This window comes from Rhipicephalus microplus, chromosome 8, assembly GCF_043290135.1.
Source record: "Rhipicephalus microplus isolate Deutch F79 chromosome 8, USDA_Rmic, whole genome shotgun sequence".
NCBI lineage: Eukaryota > Metazoa > Arthropoda > Arachnida > Ixodida > Ixodidae > Rhipicephalus > Rhipicephalus microplus.
The window spans coordinates 13,920,809-13,936,916 of NC_134707.1; the positions used below are offsets into that span (position 1 = coordinate 13,920,809).

Sequence of the window (16,108 nt, forward strand, 5' to 3'; positions counted from 1 at the left end):
GCCTCCTGGAGCCAGAAATGCGAGCGACGCCGCGAATGTACGCGCGGAACGTTGCAAAGAACTACCGGCATCTGATGCCGTGACGTCAGCGGCGGAAGTGACGCGCTACGCCCCACCCATGCGCGTGCGCCGCTGCGCACTAGGGGCGCCCGCCGTCCGCGTTTTGGGGATTCTTTGTGCCATACTTCGCATTCCAAGCCTGCGGGAGCAGCTGCCGCCTGTGCCGGAGCGTGTGCGAGGAGCGCCGTGCCGTGCGCGCTTCGCTTGTGTGCGTGGAATTTTCTTGACGTCGCTAGCTGCAGCGGCCGCTCGCTCGGCTTTCCCTTGCCTGAACCGTCGACCGGCCGACCGCTCGTACGTCCCAGTTTTTCTCGTGGCCGTCGATTTCTTCTTCGACGGCCGTCGCAACTGAAAGAGAAGTTTGTGTATTTGTGTGCGCGTCGGGGCACCGCTGACGAAAGGAAAAGCGGGAAACAGCGATAAAGAGAGAGAGCGAAAGAAACGTCTTGTGGTGTGTGTACGCGCGTTTTTCTCTGCCAGTCGAAAAAAGGAAGAGAGGAAATTATAGACAGACCAACCAGTGGACTACGTGACCCAACGGCGACAATTCTCCCCATTTCTTTTTTAAATTGAGTGTTGACGCTACCGTTTCTTTTTTTTTTTTTTGTCACCTTTCCCAAGTTCTGTTTTGCTCTGACCCCCCCACTCTGTGGTTGATTGCTGTTCAGTGTTCCCCCAGCTTTTTCTTTTCCTTGTTTTTTGCCCCTGTGATCATCGTTTCCCGAGTTTTTGTGTTCTACTGGATCTACCAAACCTCGACTGTTGTCAGCACAGCCGCGTCATCGTCTCTGTTTGCCACCACTCATTTTCGTTGCCGTCTGGTACAGCGAAAGAGGACAGGACCTTCTCTGTTTACCGGAGTTTCCCGCCTACGCTGAGTGAGGTGAGTTCTACGACGCTTGCTTTATTCTCGAATCCCGCTTCCATGACACGAGAACATTCTCAGAGTCGCTGGTAACGGTTCAGTTTGAAATACACTCAACGACAGTGCATTCGTAAGACCGTTCCAGGTACTCGTACGATTCAACAGACATGGTGCATCTGTGATCAAAACCCCCTCCCGTTTGGTCGTCTGCTAAGAAAGCGCGGGCACTGCGGCGTCTGCTAGCGGCGTGGATAGGTTTCGCGCCCGAGTCTGCGCAGAGTGGAAGGCTTGCTCAGTTGGAGCGTGTTGCTGTCGTCGGCTGTTTATTTTTGTCACTGCCTCCCCACCCCCCGCACACCTCCTCTCTCTCTGTGCGATTGGTTGTCGCCCGTGCGGGCTTGCGGTTACAATGGTGCGATAACCACTCGGCGGCCGTGACATCACTCTCCCGTCGGTTGCCAGCAGTGGCAGGGCGTGCGGCACAGTGCGAAGAGTTCGCGTGATACGGGTAATCGGGAGAGAGCTCAAAAAAAGCGGCGAGTCGGCGGTGGAAAGAGACGCTAGACCTTGACTGGAGTTCCGGTTCCTCGTGTCTGCAGTCGCCCACCTCCACAAATCTGGGGAGAGGGTGGTTTATATTTTGCGAAGACAGAATTGCTCGCGAAGCGGGTTCTGCTATCACTGGCATTATGCAGTGCTTCTTCTGTTCTGACTGCCTCACGTTTTTGAATGGCGCGTCAACGACGTGTGGTGTCTGCGCCTCGAACGGGACGTAGTCCAACGGTCCTTATCTCGTAACCCTGATCAGCGCGTTACGCTGTACTAAACTGCATAAAATGGTGGTGTGGAGCGTTTTTGTTGTCGCAGAAACTGCAGGATGTTTGTGCATACTTTTACCAGGTATTGATGACATTGGAGAAAGGGATCCATTTAACTATTATATTCCATTGCTTCCAGGATGCATTACTGGGACATCAAGAGAATGTCACTAGGGCGCTTGCGTTATCACCTATATCGGTCGGTTCGTAAAGGAAGCTTCAAAAGGAATGGCCACAGATACCGCCACGTGTGAAGTGCGTTGCGGAAGGAATGTTTTGCTTTTTTGAAAGGGAGCTGGCGAAAGACCCTCCTGACATATCCATTTAGCAGTTTCTTTGTCGGTCGAAGCGGCCACCTTTGATCATTTATTCGCGACATTTGTCCTGGCCGTGGTATCTGCCCGGAAAATTCTTGTGATATTTAATTTCACGCTGACCGTGGAACCTGTAGAACGTCGCGCCTGTTCCGAGCGTCACACGCAGGTACCGGACATGAAGCATTGTTGACATCTTTGTTTCTGAAACGATCGGTCACTAGTCTACGCACAAAAAAGCCACTGTAAGGTAATCTTGACCTACAGGACTCCATGTGTGTGTGTCGCTGGCAGGCGACTGCCGACGCCTCTCGGTCGGCTTGTTTGTTGACCCGTTGCCTGGCAACCATGGGCGATGACTATCTGTGCCGCCCGCCCGACGTGCTGTCTTTATGGTTCGCCCACTCCACAACGTTCGTTGGCGACGCCGCGCGTGAGGGGACTGACGGAGAGGAGGTTGTGGAAAGGGGAGGGACGAGTCTGCTGCCATCTGCACCCACGCAAGCCAACTGCCTCGGCAGCTGCGCTGGCGACGCTGTGAGGAAGCGGGCGGCCGGCACTGCTCTGCGCGGGACACGCTCGCTTTAGCCACGCTTCATTTTTTTCGTTCTTTTTGCATACGTTTAGCCTGAACTGTGCGCTCAGTTCTTTCTTTTGACCTCTGTTTGCTTTCCAGCTGGGTTGTCCCCCCCCCCCCCTTTCTTTTTTCTGGCGGGTTTGTGTTCCCGGTTGCTTGAACCCTCGCGGCGGCTGACCTGTGGAATATACCAAGTAGGCTTTCGGGACTGTTACGTTGAGTTCAATTGAGGTCTTCAGAAGTGCGCATCGTAGTTTTCAGAGACTCCACGGGCGTTTTATACCTTGTGGTGTTATCGGCCTTGAATACCCCGTCAGGCTTGCACAAAGTCGTCGTTTGCGTTCCACTCATGGTCGGTTTACAAACTCTAATGATTGTCAGGGTGTTTTAGAAGTCTTTAGCATCGGGCGTGTTTATATACAATGAATACAAATCTTCAGGTAAAGCCATATATATATATATATATATATATATATATATATATATATATATATATATATATATATATATATATATATATTGTATTATATGAGTGTGTTACATATTATTTGGTGTGATTAATTGCTCTCATGTGCACTTAAATCTAACTAAGCACAAACTCCTCTATCACTTGGCCTTCATCGAAATGCATCTGGTATTTGATGCCACAACCTTTGTGTCAGCAGTATAGCAGCGTAACGACGAGAGCACCATGGCGGGTAACCAAGTGAAAGTGGCACGTAGTAACTCACATCTTTGTCGCACAGACTCTATTCATTTTTTTTTAATCTCACGCACAGATGCTCTATCGTCAGTATGCAGTATCGCCATAAACGCATTTGATCTCATTAAGCCTGCTCTTGTAGATCTGGCTGCGGCTGCCATTACCCTGAGGAATCTAGAGGAATCGCTCTCTGTAATGTCGTCGGCCTCGCTGATGGAGCCGTGACTAACGTTCAGTACGAAGGAATCCACGTTCCCGATCAATGCAATTGTGTTGCTATAGCGTGCCGACTATGAGGAAAGGAAGGAAGGGGAATTTGAAGGCGGCACTATTCGTGAAAGTAAAGTGATTAACAGTTTCACGAAGGTCGCCTGGCATGTCTCGGTCGATTCTGAGACTTATTAGTCATCGAGTGTTTTTTTTTTTTTTCTCCTGAGATACAGACTTCAGAATAATAAAGCCACCGTGAGTTCGTAACAGCCCCCAAAACCCATTGCGGTGTTCTACGCATGCGTATATCTTCAACGCCGTGACTTATAGTTCCTGCAGGTTCTTGGAGTGAGCTACTTTAGCGATGGTCTTATTTGTTGCGGCACTCAAAGCCAGCGGGCAATGTTCTACGATCATAAATGCAACTGGAGTGGCTGGTAATCTATCCCGCACCTTCGATCTTACCAGAGCGTCGTCAGCCGAAACTAATTTTTTTGCGCTTTTAATAAACGTTAACGTGCCCCGCCTTGGTGGTCTAGTGGCTAAGGTACTCGGCTGCTGACCCGCAGGTTGCGGGATCAAATCCCGGCTGCGGCGGCTGCATTTTCCGATCGAGGCGGAAATATTGTAGGCCCGTGTGCTCAGATATAGGTGCACGTTAAAGAACCCCAGGTGGTCGAAATTTCCGGAGCCCTCCACTACGGCGTCTCTCATAATCATATGGTGGCTTTGTGACGTTAAACCCCACATATCAATCAATAAACGTTAACGAATGCTACAGAAACATGAACTTCTATTCAATACACCGCAGTACACGTAACTTAGTTTCGCTGTATGCAGAGAGAGAACGAGGCCCCAGTTATCACTGTACACGTGCGTTTAACTGTTACTGTGCACGGTTATCAGTGTAGGCCAAATCATGTATTTTATTATCAGTGTGGGTTCCTCCTCGCATCATGTATCATTATCATTACCATGTATCATTATCAGTGTGGGTTCCTCCTCGCATCTTATATCACACAGCGCCTCTGGGATGGGCCCGTTTTATTCACCGTCGATGCCATTCAAGGCAGGTTTTTTTTTACGTAACTCTCTTGTAGTAAAAATAAACGTCAGGAGGAAAGAAGGAAAACCAGCGGACACGGCTTGTGAATGCCGATAAAGACGGCAGGGAAACTCTGCTTCCACCTCACCCTTTCGTGGCGACCTGGAAAAACCTCGCTGACGCACCAGCTCCCACCGTGCCACCGGGTGTATATTTTCCTCCCCTCAGTAAACCGAAGGAGTATTGCCTCAGAGATGAAAGGCGTTCAATCGCGGAAGCTAGACCTGCAAGCTGGTGATGTCTTCGGAAAAAAATTACGTTTTTTTTTTTCTGGCTGAAACTGTGATGTGATTTATTTCTGGGGTTTAACGTCCCAAAACCATCATTTGATTATGAGAGACGCCGTAGTGGAGGGCTCCGGAAATTTTGACCACCTGGGGTTCTTTAACATGCACCCAAATCTGAGTACACGGGCCTACAACATTTCCGCCTCCATCGGAAATGCAGCCGCCGCAGCCGGGAGCCCGTGATGTGATTATTGGTCACGCGGATAATGATGATTAATGTCGGCCACCTAGTGCTCATTTAAAACTTGGACACATAAGTCTGGAGTAAATGAGTGGTCCCGCTTGTTAAGCCCTGCTCGGTTAGTTGCCTCACATTGAAACATGGTTGACACTACAAGAATACACGAAACTCAAGCGCTGAGTATGAAGACAATCATATTTTTGCACGTCGTCCAGATACGCTAAGAAAATAACGCTTGGAAAGGGTCTTTTGTCGCCCACAATAACAATTCTCATCCGGTATGCTTGCATTTCAAGTTTTGAAAGCTTGGTGCTATCAATTTAAATGGCCGGAAAGCTAGCTCCCCTCCGTCATACAAAAGGGGGAGGGGGGGGCTCGAAATTCTTAATTTGGCATGCGCATTCATACACGCACACACAAACTCATGCACGAACTTACATAACATGGCTGAAACCTTCCTCTAAAAAAAAAAAAGTTATGGCTGTGCTACTCCTCTTTATGCAGACATATGATCTCCATGTTTTTATTTGCGCTGACTTCGCGAGACATGTTGGCCGCCGCCGCCAGCAGGGAAAACGTTTAACCGCCATCTTGGATTGAGGGAGAACGAGGGGGTGTAGTGTAGGTCGCTCTGCGTCTGTGGTGTCTGGCTTCGCGCGGTGCAAAAAAAAGAAAGTGCGGTGGGGGGGGGGGGGGGGCGCTCTTGCCGACACGAAATAAAAAGAGATATGAAGAAGAAGGTGGTGGGATAGGGGGGTGGGTACGTTCGCGACACTTGTTGGAAGGGGATGCCAGCGTCGGACGTCCCGTCAGAGGATGAGGCGGAGGTGCATCTCGGCTGGCAGGGCACTGGAGACGCGACGCTCCCGCTGCACTGCAAGGGGGCGCCACGTTCGCCCTCTCCTCCTCATCTCCGCGCGTGGTACGTTCTCTCTTCCTTTTTTTTTAACCTTCTTTCCACGATTGCGTCAATGCTGGTCTCGCCCAACGATGGGCGCTGTTTCTGAGCGAGCTTAATAATACGAAGACCGTTGAGTGTGAAGTATTTTTTTTTCCTTCATGTGTCCCAATTTTGTAGTTTTCGAGTTTCTCAAATGAAAAACACAAACTTTGTATGGAACGATCTTTATTCACCATCAAATTCTAATCAGAAAAGATTTAGCTTTGCGAAAGGGCTCTAAGAAGTTTAAGTGTGTCTAACACTGGTCGCGAAAATTCGTTCTTCCATCCTATTGACCGTACGCAAATCACGAACTGCATATATATACGCACAGATGAATGTATATACACAACTTTCAAATGACGTATACACAAAAACTGCGAAGTGTAAATATTATCGGGCATTCGAAAATGAGAGCTCTCTGGGAATTGGACTCTCCGGAGCCCAATGGCAGGCATTACTCGTACGGCAATAATAGGAAAACCCAGGATAAAGCAAGAAAACACGGTAATTATTCGATTTTGAATTTTAGCCAATATGATTTGTTGCTTCGAATGTGTCCAATCGAACTTACACTGACGCTAGGATGGCAGTTGATTGCAACCTTAAAAAAATTGTCAGTGTTACCCACAGCGATCGCTGCCCCTCCCAAAAAAGCTTACACAAATGCGCTGACCAATAGCACTTGTTTTCGTGACGTCAGACACTTCTGGAGTGTTTCACATTCTTCACATCTATCCATGGCGTTGCTAAAAGTGCCTCAATATGTCAATGGCGCCTACGACTGTCTATAAACATGGAATATGTGTGTACGTAACTTATATCTTTCAAGCGACAAGCGGAGAGGACTCATGAATATTTCTCTAGTTCTTGCCGTCTTCCTGCCACCTTTTAAAAACTAACCCCTTGTACATACGGTATTCATTCGTGTCAACATATAGGCAATATATTTTTATCTTTCGGCGGATAAGTTATGTACGTCACGTTTCGAGAGAAATGTTCTCAGGTCCAACACTCTAGGTTATTAGAAAAGCTTTCCTTTGATTTGTGAAATTAGAGTTCTGGGATATGTAGTGCAGCAGCTTACATTTTTGAGGCGTGTATGCTTGATATCAGTGCCTCCTTGATTTTTTTTTTTGCATGAGAAAGTGCCGCATGCTAACAAGTAACATCAATGCCTTTTTATTAAAGCACTACTTAAATGTATTGAAAACTGATTCTGAGCGAAACGAATTTAAACTGAAAATGAGCGCCTTCCCAGGCCACTTACGCAAATATATACTGGTGTATTGTCTTGGGTAATTCCGATAAGCTTTTTTGCCATTTATTTTTTTTATTTATTTTTTGCAGCAGCAGCATTACAGCGACTATGTAAAACATACGGCACCTTGCAGACCGTTTCGCGTGACGCGAAGCACACTGATCTTTAGGCCGCTAATTCACTCGCAGCGAAGAAATGAGAAGAGAAGCAGCTTACATCCTTAGCCGCAACGCTCATTGGCGATCGATGAATTTGTTGGAAATATTTTGCTCTGTTCGCAGCGGTGGAGCGATTTTTCGGTCGGAAACCGTCGAAATTGCGCCGAGCGAGCGAAACCGTCAAAATTCTTCTAAGGAGCTTGTTTCAATTATGACTGCTGTGGCGCTCTTCGAAATTAATTTGGATTGAAAAGTATGCATATTTTCTAATGACAAAATACGAGTGCCCTTCAGTTCACGTTCATTAGAATGAAGCGGCCTCGTAATGCATAGATTTTTACAATACATTTGAAAAAAAAAATAATGCACTGCCTGCCACAAAGAACGGCAATCAAACTTATTCGCTGCGCCAGTGGCAGAACAAACAATCGTAGCCTGTAACAAACAATCGTAGCCCGAATCCTCCATTGGTGGCGGTTGCGAACAGGGAAACCGGAGCGATTTTTTTCTCGCTGCAATCGCGACATGTAAACACGGTTTTTATATCGCTTTGGTTCGAGAACCAACTGCGTTGTAGCCGCTGACAACTGTTGTCACTTCTTTCTAATGCGTCGTTAGAGGTTTTTTTTCTTTCTGTTTTGCCTTCAGTATTCATACGGGTGAAATGTAGTCAAATACCAAGTGTCAAGGTAGCTGGCGACATTATATAGCGACTCTGACGATACGAGTATAAAATCAATAAGTTTGGGGAACGAGATAATAGCATATCCCCTGGCCACGTCAACGAAGTGGGGGTTTTTGACCTTACATATCAAGCATTGTGTTCCGTTGTTTTTCTTTCAACTTGCGTCTGTCGGGAGACGGGCCGTGACTGTGCGTTTGTCACATGTGCATCGCATGACCCTGGAGTGATACGAGGACACTGTCAATGCGAAATGCACTTGAGTCCCCAAGATAGATAGATAGAGAGAGAAAGATACAGCGCAGGCGTCGAACACGCTGCACGCTACTGTATTCTTGGTGACGCTGCCTTCTCTCTTTAATTCCCGCGTTGCATGCGCAGTGGAAGTAGTCGCCCGAAACGGCGCGGTCTACGAAGTTGTTTGCAGTGCGATATATCACCGCCGCGGCTGCCTTGTAATAAAACAGGTGTACGTTTCGCGCGTTATCTGTCAAGTGGCTTTGTTAATGTCGTGGTCCTTGCGTGGGATCGACACTGTTTTTTTTATTGAACAAGGATCGGATATTGTAAATGAATGCTGGCTCGCATCAGTGCAAGCTAACAAAGAGTAATGTATGCCATTGCGTATGTGTACAATGAGTGTTAGCACTTTATGAAAGTCCATTAAGGATGAAAGATGTGATATAAACAGGTCTCTCAAATACGCGGCCCGTGGGCCAGCCTGCATATGGCTGTCTTCATCTCATAAATTTGGTTAATACGGCAATCAAAATGCTTCAGTCACAGGTATAGAGTATTTTAGGGGCAAAACTTTTTAGGTTGAGGCTTCTCTGTTGGTGGCGTTCGCCGTAGCCATGACGAGGATGCTGATGGCGATGAAGAATGAGCGTGTACAGACAACACACGCTCCTTCAACCATCACGGCACAGCTCATGCAAGGCATAACGTTTCCTAATATACACGAGAGGTAACTCTGGCGCTACTGTCTATGGGAGCTGCGACGCACGGCGCTTCAGCGAGCATGGGACTGGTGGGTAGTGCAAAGATTTGTCTAATCTTCGTACTTCTGGCCTGCTTCTGGCTCCGTGTGTTTGTGTGGCTTGGAGCTGTTTTCTCACGACACAAAAATCAACAAATGTTCAGCGGTTGCGCTACACCACCTTATTCTTTTAGGCTTACCGTTTCGGATCGGGTCACAAAATTGAAGAGGATTCGTTTTTTCTTTCAAAACGAAACGGAAACCAGCAATAAACGAAACCGCAAGGGCGATTCACCGCCCGCAAGTATGAAGACTAGGCAAATATGTGTACTACCCATCGTTCCCATGGTCACTGAACGATCGCAGCGCCAGAGTACCCTCTAGATAATTTTAGGAAAGTCTACGATGCAAGGTATACCCACTGTACGCCATGACGATGATGTTGACGATGGCGATGACGGTCACGGACAAGGACTGACTTGTGTGGCACATAAGGTCTCGATATGCTCTACGATGTAGTTCTTACGACTGGAAACAAACAACAACCACTAGAGGAACGTGCACAGACCTCGTCTTTGCCGACTTCAGGCTACAAATCTGATACCAAAAAGCAGGAATAATGAAGGCAAAACAAAAGTCACCACTCAGCACAACATACCAGTTATGAGCAATAAGACATGCATATAACTGTACACCGCTTTGTCACTCACATGCGTGAGCGCTTGTCATGGGTGATTTGCGGTAACACCGAACAATCCAACGGCTTCGCCTGCTCTTCATCAATCACTTCCTAGATATAGCATGTTTAATTTTATTTAAAAAAATGGCGTAGCTACACGCTAGTTGAGCTAAAACAGACTAAAACAACCAAGTTTTTGGCCTTTACTTCCACCTTTGTCTCCTCCTCACACTTGCTTCCCTTACCACCACTACTTATACATATTATAAAATGTTGTAGTATACTATGCCATACAATACAAAGCTATGTTTTAATATAACAAGCCGAACTGTCTAGCCTGAAATGGTGGAACTTTCATGATTAATACTGAGAGTCGGCCTAGCTGGAAAACGTTCACCTTAATGATTGCGCAAAAATACACACAACAACGCAAGGACAAGGAGAATAAATACAACGAAAAACGCAATTTGAAATATTTCGTGACACAAGACCGTTGTTTTGGTTCGTTTTCTTTCCGTAGTGAATCGCAATGCTCTTAACCTTGTACATTGAGCCTTTCGGGCTGCTGGTATTGACGTCTTTTATGGAGTCGCTTGCTAGGGTGGCTTTGGTATCGCTGGTAGGGAAACATTAACGCACCGCATATTTGTTGCGGCACTTATTCGCCCCGTTTTGAACTATTTATGCGCGCGCTTCGACGTTTGTCAATAAAGGGGCAGCGGCTCACGATCTGACAGCTAATTTTTCGCGTGATCTGCCCAACTCTGTGCTCTTTGCACGACTGCATTTGTTCTTTTCATTTTTCTGTCTCTCTAAATTACTCTTCGTGCAGAGTGTCAAAGCAGGTGTTTAAAATCGATCTAACCACCATGCGTTTGGCTAACTTGTATAAATCCCAATGAGGGTTACACATATCCGACACGGTTGCGTAAATTTCCGGCAGGGTCATTAAAAATCTAAATTTCGTTCGACACTAGTTTTGTGGTAGAAGTGTGACAAATCTGACGGCTGCACTTGCCAAATTTTTATGCTCGCCAAACGAGAAAATAATCTATTGAAGTAACAACAAAAACATGAATTCGCAATCCAAAATAGTAGCGCGACAGTTTTTATTCGCTTGTACACTTTCAATAAATTATTTCCATATAAGTGCCAATCCCATTAGATGTAGTCGTGGCGATGGAGCATCTCTGGTCGAAAAAGGAAATAAGGTCCTCAGTCATAAAAATATGTGGGTTTTAGGTGCCAAAATCACGACATCATTATCAGGCACGCTGTAGTGGATGGCTGCGGAAATATCGACACTCTGCTGTTCTTCAATGCCCACTGACATCGGTTTTTCAATGCCCACTGACATCGCCCAAAGCATGGGCCCGCAGCATTTCGCCTATACCAAAATGCGACCACCGCGACCGGTGTCGAACCCGGGACCTCCGCGCCAGCAGTCGAGCTCCGTGATCTCACGAGGTGTGGAAATAAGCTTCTGCACATCATCAGACACTTACGTCTCTTTCTTTATCTAGACTATATGGCTACACTTCTCACGAAGCTCTCAGTGAGGGGTGGTTAACCGAACTTGATTTTCGTTAATCTGCCCGCGTTTCCTTTCATCTATCTTGCTTGCGAAACATAGCGGAACACAGCCACTCGCATAGAATATGGACAAGCTGCACATTTGCGAACACGGTAGTACAGCAGTGCAGTCGTCGGCATGCTTAACCCGAAGGCTGTGCGGCATAACCTGGACTTGTTTGACTGATGCCAGTGGCGAAGCTCGGGGTGCTGTCGCTGAATCAATACCATGGGTATGATTGGATAAAATGTCGGCATCCATCGGTAACACCTCGGCAACAAAACCCAAAACTACGCGGCGCTGACATTATTCAAACTGTTTAAGGAATTGCTGCGCGGCTTCTTCGAACTAAACTTGTTGAAGCCCGTACTTGCCAAAGTATAATAATAATACTTGAGGTTTAATGCCCCGAAAACACCATCTGATTATGAGAGGCGCCGTTGTGGAGGGCTCCAGAAATTTCGACCACCTGAGGTATCTTAAAGGTATCTTAACGTGCACCCAAATCTGAGCCCACGGGCCTACAGCATTTTCAGTGCTTGCGAAAGTAACAATCGAATTTAGCCTAATATTTCTCTCACTTATCGAGATTTTTTTGCCACATGTTGTAAGTGGGAATACGTTGTAAGTTAACTTTGACGTACTCAGCGCTTTAAATCTCCCCTCTCCCTCTTTCTCATCTTCCTTGTCCCCTTCCCTAATCCCCCAGTGTAGGGTAGCCAACCGGATGTCTTTCTGGTTAACCTCCCTGCCTTCTCCCTTTTTTTGCGTCCCCCTCCTCGCCCATAAAAAGATTTCTCGCCGGCACTGTTTTGCAAGTATACTGTGTAAAACTACAACACCAACAGAAACAATATCTTGCCGAAATTACGTGCTGACCAAGTCGCCTACACGCGGTGGCTTCGCCATCACGTATGCATCCACTCACGCGCGTTACCGTACACAGAACAAAAGCAAGACAGAAAAAAAAACTTTTAGCTTGAAGCTAACGCTGAAGCAACCATGATATATTCGCCTGGACGATGCGATCGTTATACAGCGGCGCATTAGCGCGTTTCTTTATGCCCGCTCCACGATTTTCTCAGCCACCCCTTAAATCTCTGCTAATTGGCGTCGGGTGTCATTACCCGCATTTATCTCCCTCCCCTGCGTTAGTTTCTCGCTCTCTCTTCTTTTATTATTCGTTTTCGGACTGCATCGACACCAAAACTACATTAAGGAGGAAAACGGGCGAAAAAAAAAAGAATGCCTTCTAAAAACAAAGAAACCTGCTGTTTTTTTTTATTTACGGAAAAGTATTTGGTAACAATTTACCAACAGGTTGCCCCGTAAACTGAGACGCCTGTTTTTGTCTGTGTTAATATAGGGTCGGTGCGTTATGACGTGACGCGCAACTCTCCCATAGTCGTCGAGGACGCGGGTTTCATTCCTTTTTTCACAGCAGCACATTTCGATGGCGTCAGAAACGTAAGAGAAACCGTCTACTTAGTGCAAACGCATGGCAGAGAATTTCAGGTGGTCGAAATCCACACCTTCTGACTACGGCGTCATCAACGCAACGTTATTCTGGAAAATAAGACCCCAGAAATAATTTAGTGATTGATATGTGGAATTTATCGTCAAACAAGCTCCATTCTATTATTAGAGACGGCGTAATGGAGGGCTCCGAAAATTTCGACCACCAGGGGTTCTTTCACCTGCACCCAAATCTGAGCACACGGGCCTACAGCATTTTCGCCTCCATCGAAAATGCAGCCGTTGAAGTACCGTAGAAATAGTTAAACTAAAAACGTACTATACTGTTGCACTGACGGTGACTAGAGATGCGTGATAAGTATACCTGGCAGCTCGCTATCACTCTCCAACGTAGCCTAATAGCCGTTGCTAAAACAGTGTGCTGTGTCGACACTGATTTCCAACGAATGCCGGCTCACCACTCATTCTTCTGAGGTTACTACTCGTTTGCGTGCGTGTGTATGGGTTGCGCGAGAAAGATGCATAATGAAGCTGAGACGTCGAGTTTTGGACCAAGAGGGAGGCGACGCTCATCTTTCGTCGGTTTTGGCTTTGGCAGCACGCTTTGGCAGCAAGCTTTGGCAGCAAGGCTTTGTCAGCAAGCGCGCGCACATGCGGCCAAAGCCTTTGGTGCTGCTTTTCTGTTGCCGCTGTACGCCATTAGTACTGGCGCGATGGGCGGACCCGTATGTGTCCGCAGCACCGCGCTTTCATGGCGAGAGAGAGAGAGAGAAAAGCAGAAACTGAAAGAAGGTTTCGAGGAAGTAATTTCGGCGCCCGTTGCAACAAACGTTGCAACAAGTCATGATGCTTGGTGAGCGCTTGCTTTCATTTTTTTTCCCCTTGCTGTGCTCTTTGAAACATCGAGTAAGTGAAAGAGTAAGATAAAACGAACAGAAATGAAACAGGCGGAAGAAATAAGCATGAAAGCAGTTGCGAGAAAACGACGTGGGGGGCGGCTGGTTGCCAGCGATGGCGTCGAAGGATACCGGGGCAAAAACTGGTGACGGAAGTAGGGAAGGTTGTTGGTGGCGTTCGTGGGAAAGGGAATTCAAATGAAGAAATGGAAGTTGGTGAATAAGAAGCATTGTTCGAACGACTCGTTTACCGCTGTCGCTCATCGCGCTGTCGTAACGGTGCGCTGGAGCTTGCAAAGGTGGTTCGTCCGAATGGATGTCGCGTATATAGTGTTCAGTTTCAGAGGTTACCTTCTTTTCGGGCACGGAAGCCTAAAAAAAAAGGCGTAGCTCAAATATTGTTTCTGTGACGTCCGCAGTTGCTTAGTTTTTTTATATCAATGCAGAAGATGGCGCTGGTTTGTTGGTGGGTCTAACTTGGCACCGGCTCTTTCTGTCATCTCTCGTCTATATGTTTGAATGTGGTGTAAGAGAGTGCTGAGTAGGTTGTCGATTTTGCAATACATAGCTTGCGGTCGCACCGAACCCTTTTAAGCGATTCGCGGAGATTAACGCGAAGGTCTCAGGATCGAATTCCGGCTGCGGCTTCTGCATTTTTGATGGAGGTGAAGCTGTTTGAGGACCGTCTGCGGACATCTAGGTGCGCCCAAAGAATCCTAGGTGGCCAAATTTTCCGGAGCCCTCCACTACGGCGTCTGTCACAATCATGTAGTGGTTTTCGAACGTTATACTCTAGATAATAATATTATATTGGTGATTCGTGGGGATTGCATAATTCCGTAATATCTCGATGATTTTTCGAAATCTGGACAAGCAACGTGATTTTTTTTTTTGAAGAGCTGTCACTGTGTGGTCAGTAAATCTGATGGTCTGTGAACTTCCGGTGGCGCTACACTTGCGTGTGGGCCAGCGAGCACTGCTTAGCGCAAGTATTAATCTTGAGATGACGGTAAATTTGTTCTGAATTCCTAAAAAAAACAGCGCCCGGCTTCGAATATCTCGAATAATGAATGCTTTCATTCAGAGTGTGCGCAACAGTTCGAATTAGGGTTTTTGTCTGAGGCATGTTTCAATGTGCACTCATATTTTTTTTTAGGATTCGCTTAGTTTGGACAAAGGCGAAGGCAGCAATTTTTTGGGGGTGACCGGGGGGGGAGTGGGGAGTGGACGCACACAATAGAGCCTAGTGGACAAACGATTGGCCACCAAGACGTCACGACGTTGTGTTACCATGGAAACACTCTGTTTGATGACCTGATTATTTGTACATCTTTTCTGGAATGGGTGGTCGCCTCCTTAATTAGCTGAGCAGGTCCTCTATTTGCACCTGTCTCACCATTGCCTATTGAGCGAGGTTATGGCCATTCCAATTTTCGACAGTAATGGCAGCCGAGGACTCGTTATGTTGCGTTGAAATGAAGGTTTACTTTGCACCTTAAGCTCCTAGAATGCAGAAGACATGCCCTTGTTAGCAGCGCCTCATTAATTTTCAGTTTTAATTTGCTGAAATGCTTGCGTTCTTTCTGGCCCCGCCACGGTGGTCTAGTGGCTAAGGTACTCGGTTGCTGACCCGCAGGGCGCGGGTTTGAGTCCCGGCTGCGGCGGCTGCATTTCCGATGGAGGCGGAAATGTTGTAGGCCCGTGTACTAAGATTTGGGTGCACGTTAAAGAACCTCAGGTGGTCTAAATTTCCGGAGCCCTCCACTACGGCGTCTCTCATAATCATATAGTGGTTCTGGGACGTTAAACCCCACATATCAATCAATCAATTGCGTTCTTTCTGGTGGAGGAACTATATCAGGTAAAAACGTACCTCCCTCTTCCCCCTACAAACACACATTTTCACTAAAGAACACTGCGTGCACCTCTGATAACAACAAAGGACACGTTTAAGAACCGTGCTAGAAACTAACTGCGTAGTGTACGCCAATGCGTTATCCTTGCTTTCCAGTGTGTTTAGTGCGCTTCCAGCGTCAACTCCCTGCCGAGAGTTTAACGTTTTAGCGCGCAGTCCGAGCATTCCACGCTCCGATCGCGACAGCCAGCCCAGAGACTCGGCGCGCTTGCGTTGAGTGGTCTACCTGTGTTGGCGTTCCCAATAGATTGCATGCGTACACGCGTCGGATAGGGCTTCCGCCTGTTCCATTGTTCGCTGTCGTACGCTTCCCCCAGTTTGAGCACCCGGGCAATCGTTCCACAACGCCCCCCCCCCCTCCTCTACTCTTTGCCCAACACGACTGCCATTGTCTGTCCTGGAGCCAGAATCGCCCTGGGGCTTTATGAT

At 47.2% G+C, this 16,108-nt stretch overlaps 1 protein-coding gene across 2 annotated transcripts in view; it reads left to right on the forward strand.

The window, feature by feature from the left end:
- Positions 1–38: 38 nt before the first annotated feature.
- The window catches only part of sd (TEA domain transcription factor 1 homolog scalloped), a 237,377-nt gene continuing 221,307 nt past the window's right edge, over positions 39–16,108 (forward strand). For both annotated transcript variants that reach the window (XM_075871106.1, XM_075871107.1), the window contains exon 1: positions 39–943. The gene's annotated coding sequence lies outside the window, so the exon portion shown is untranslated. The remainder of the gene's footprint in view (positions 944–16,108) is intronic.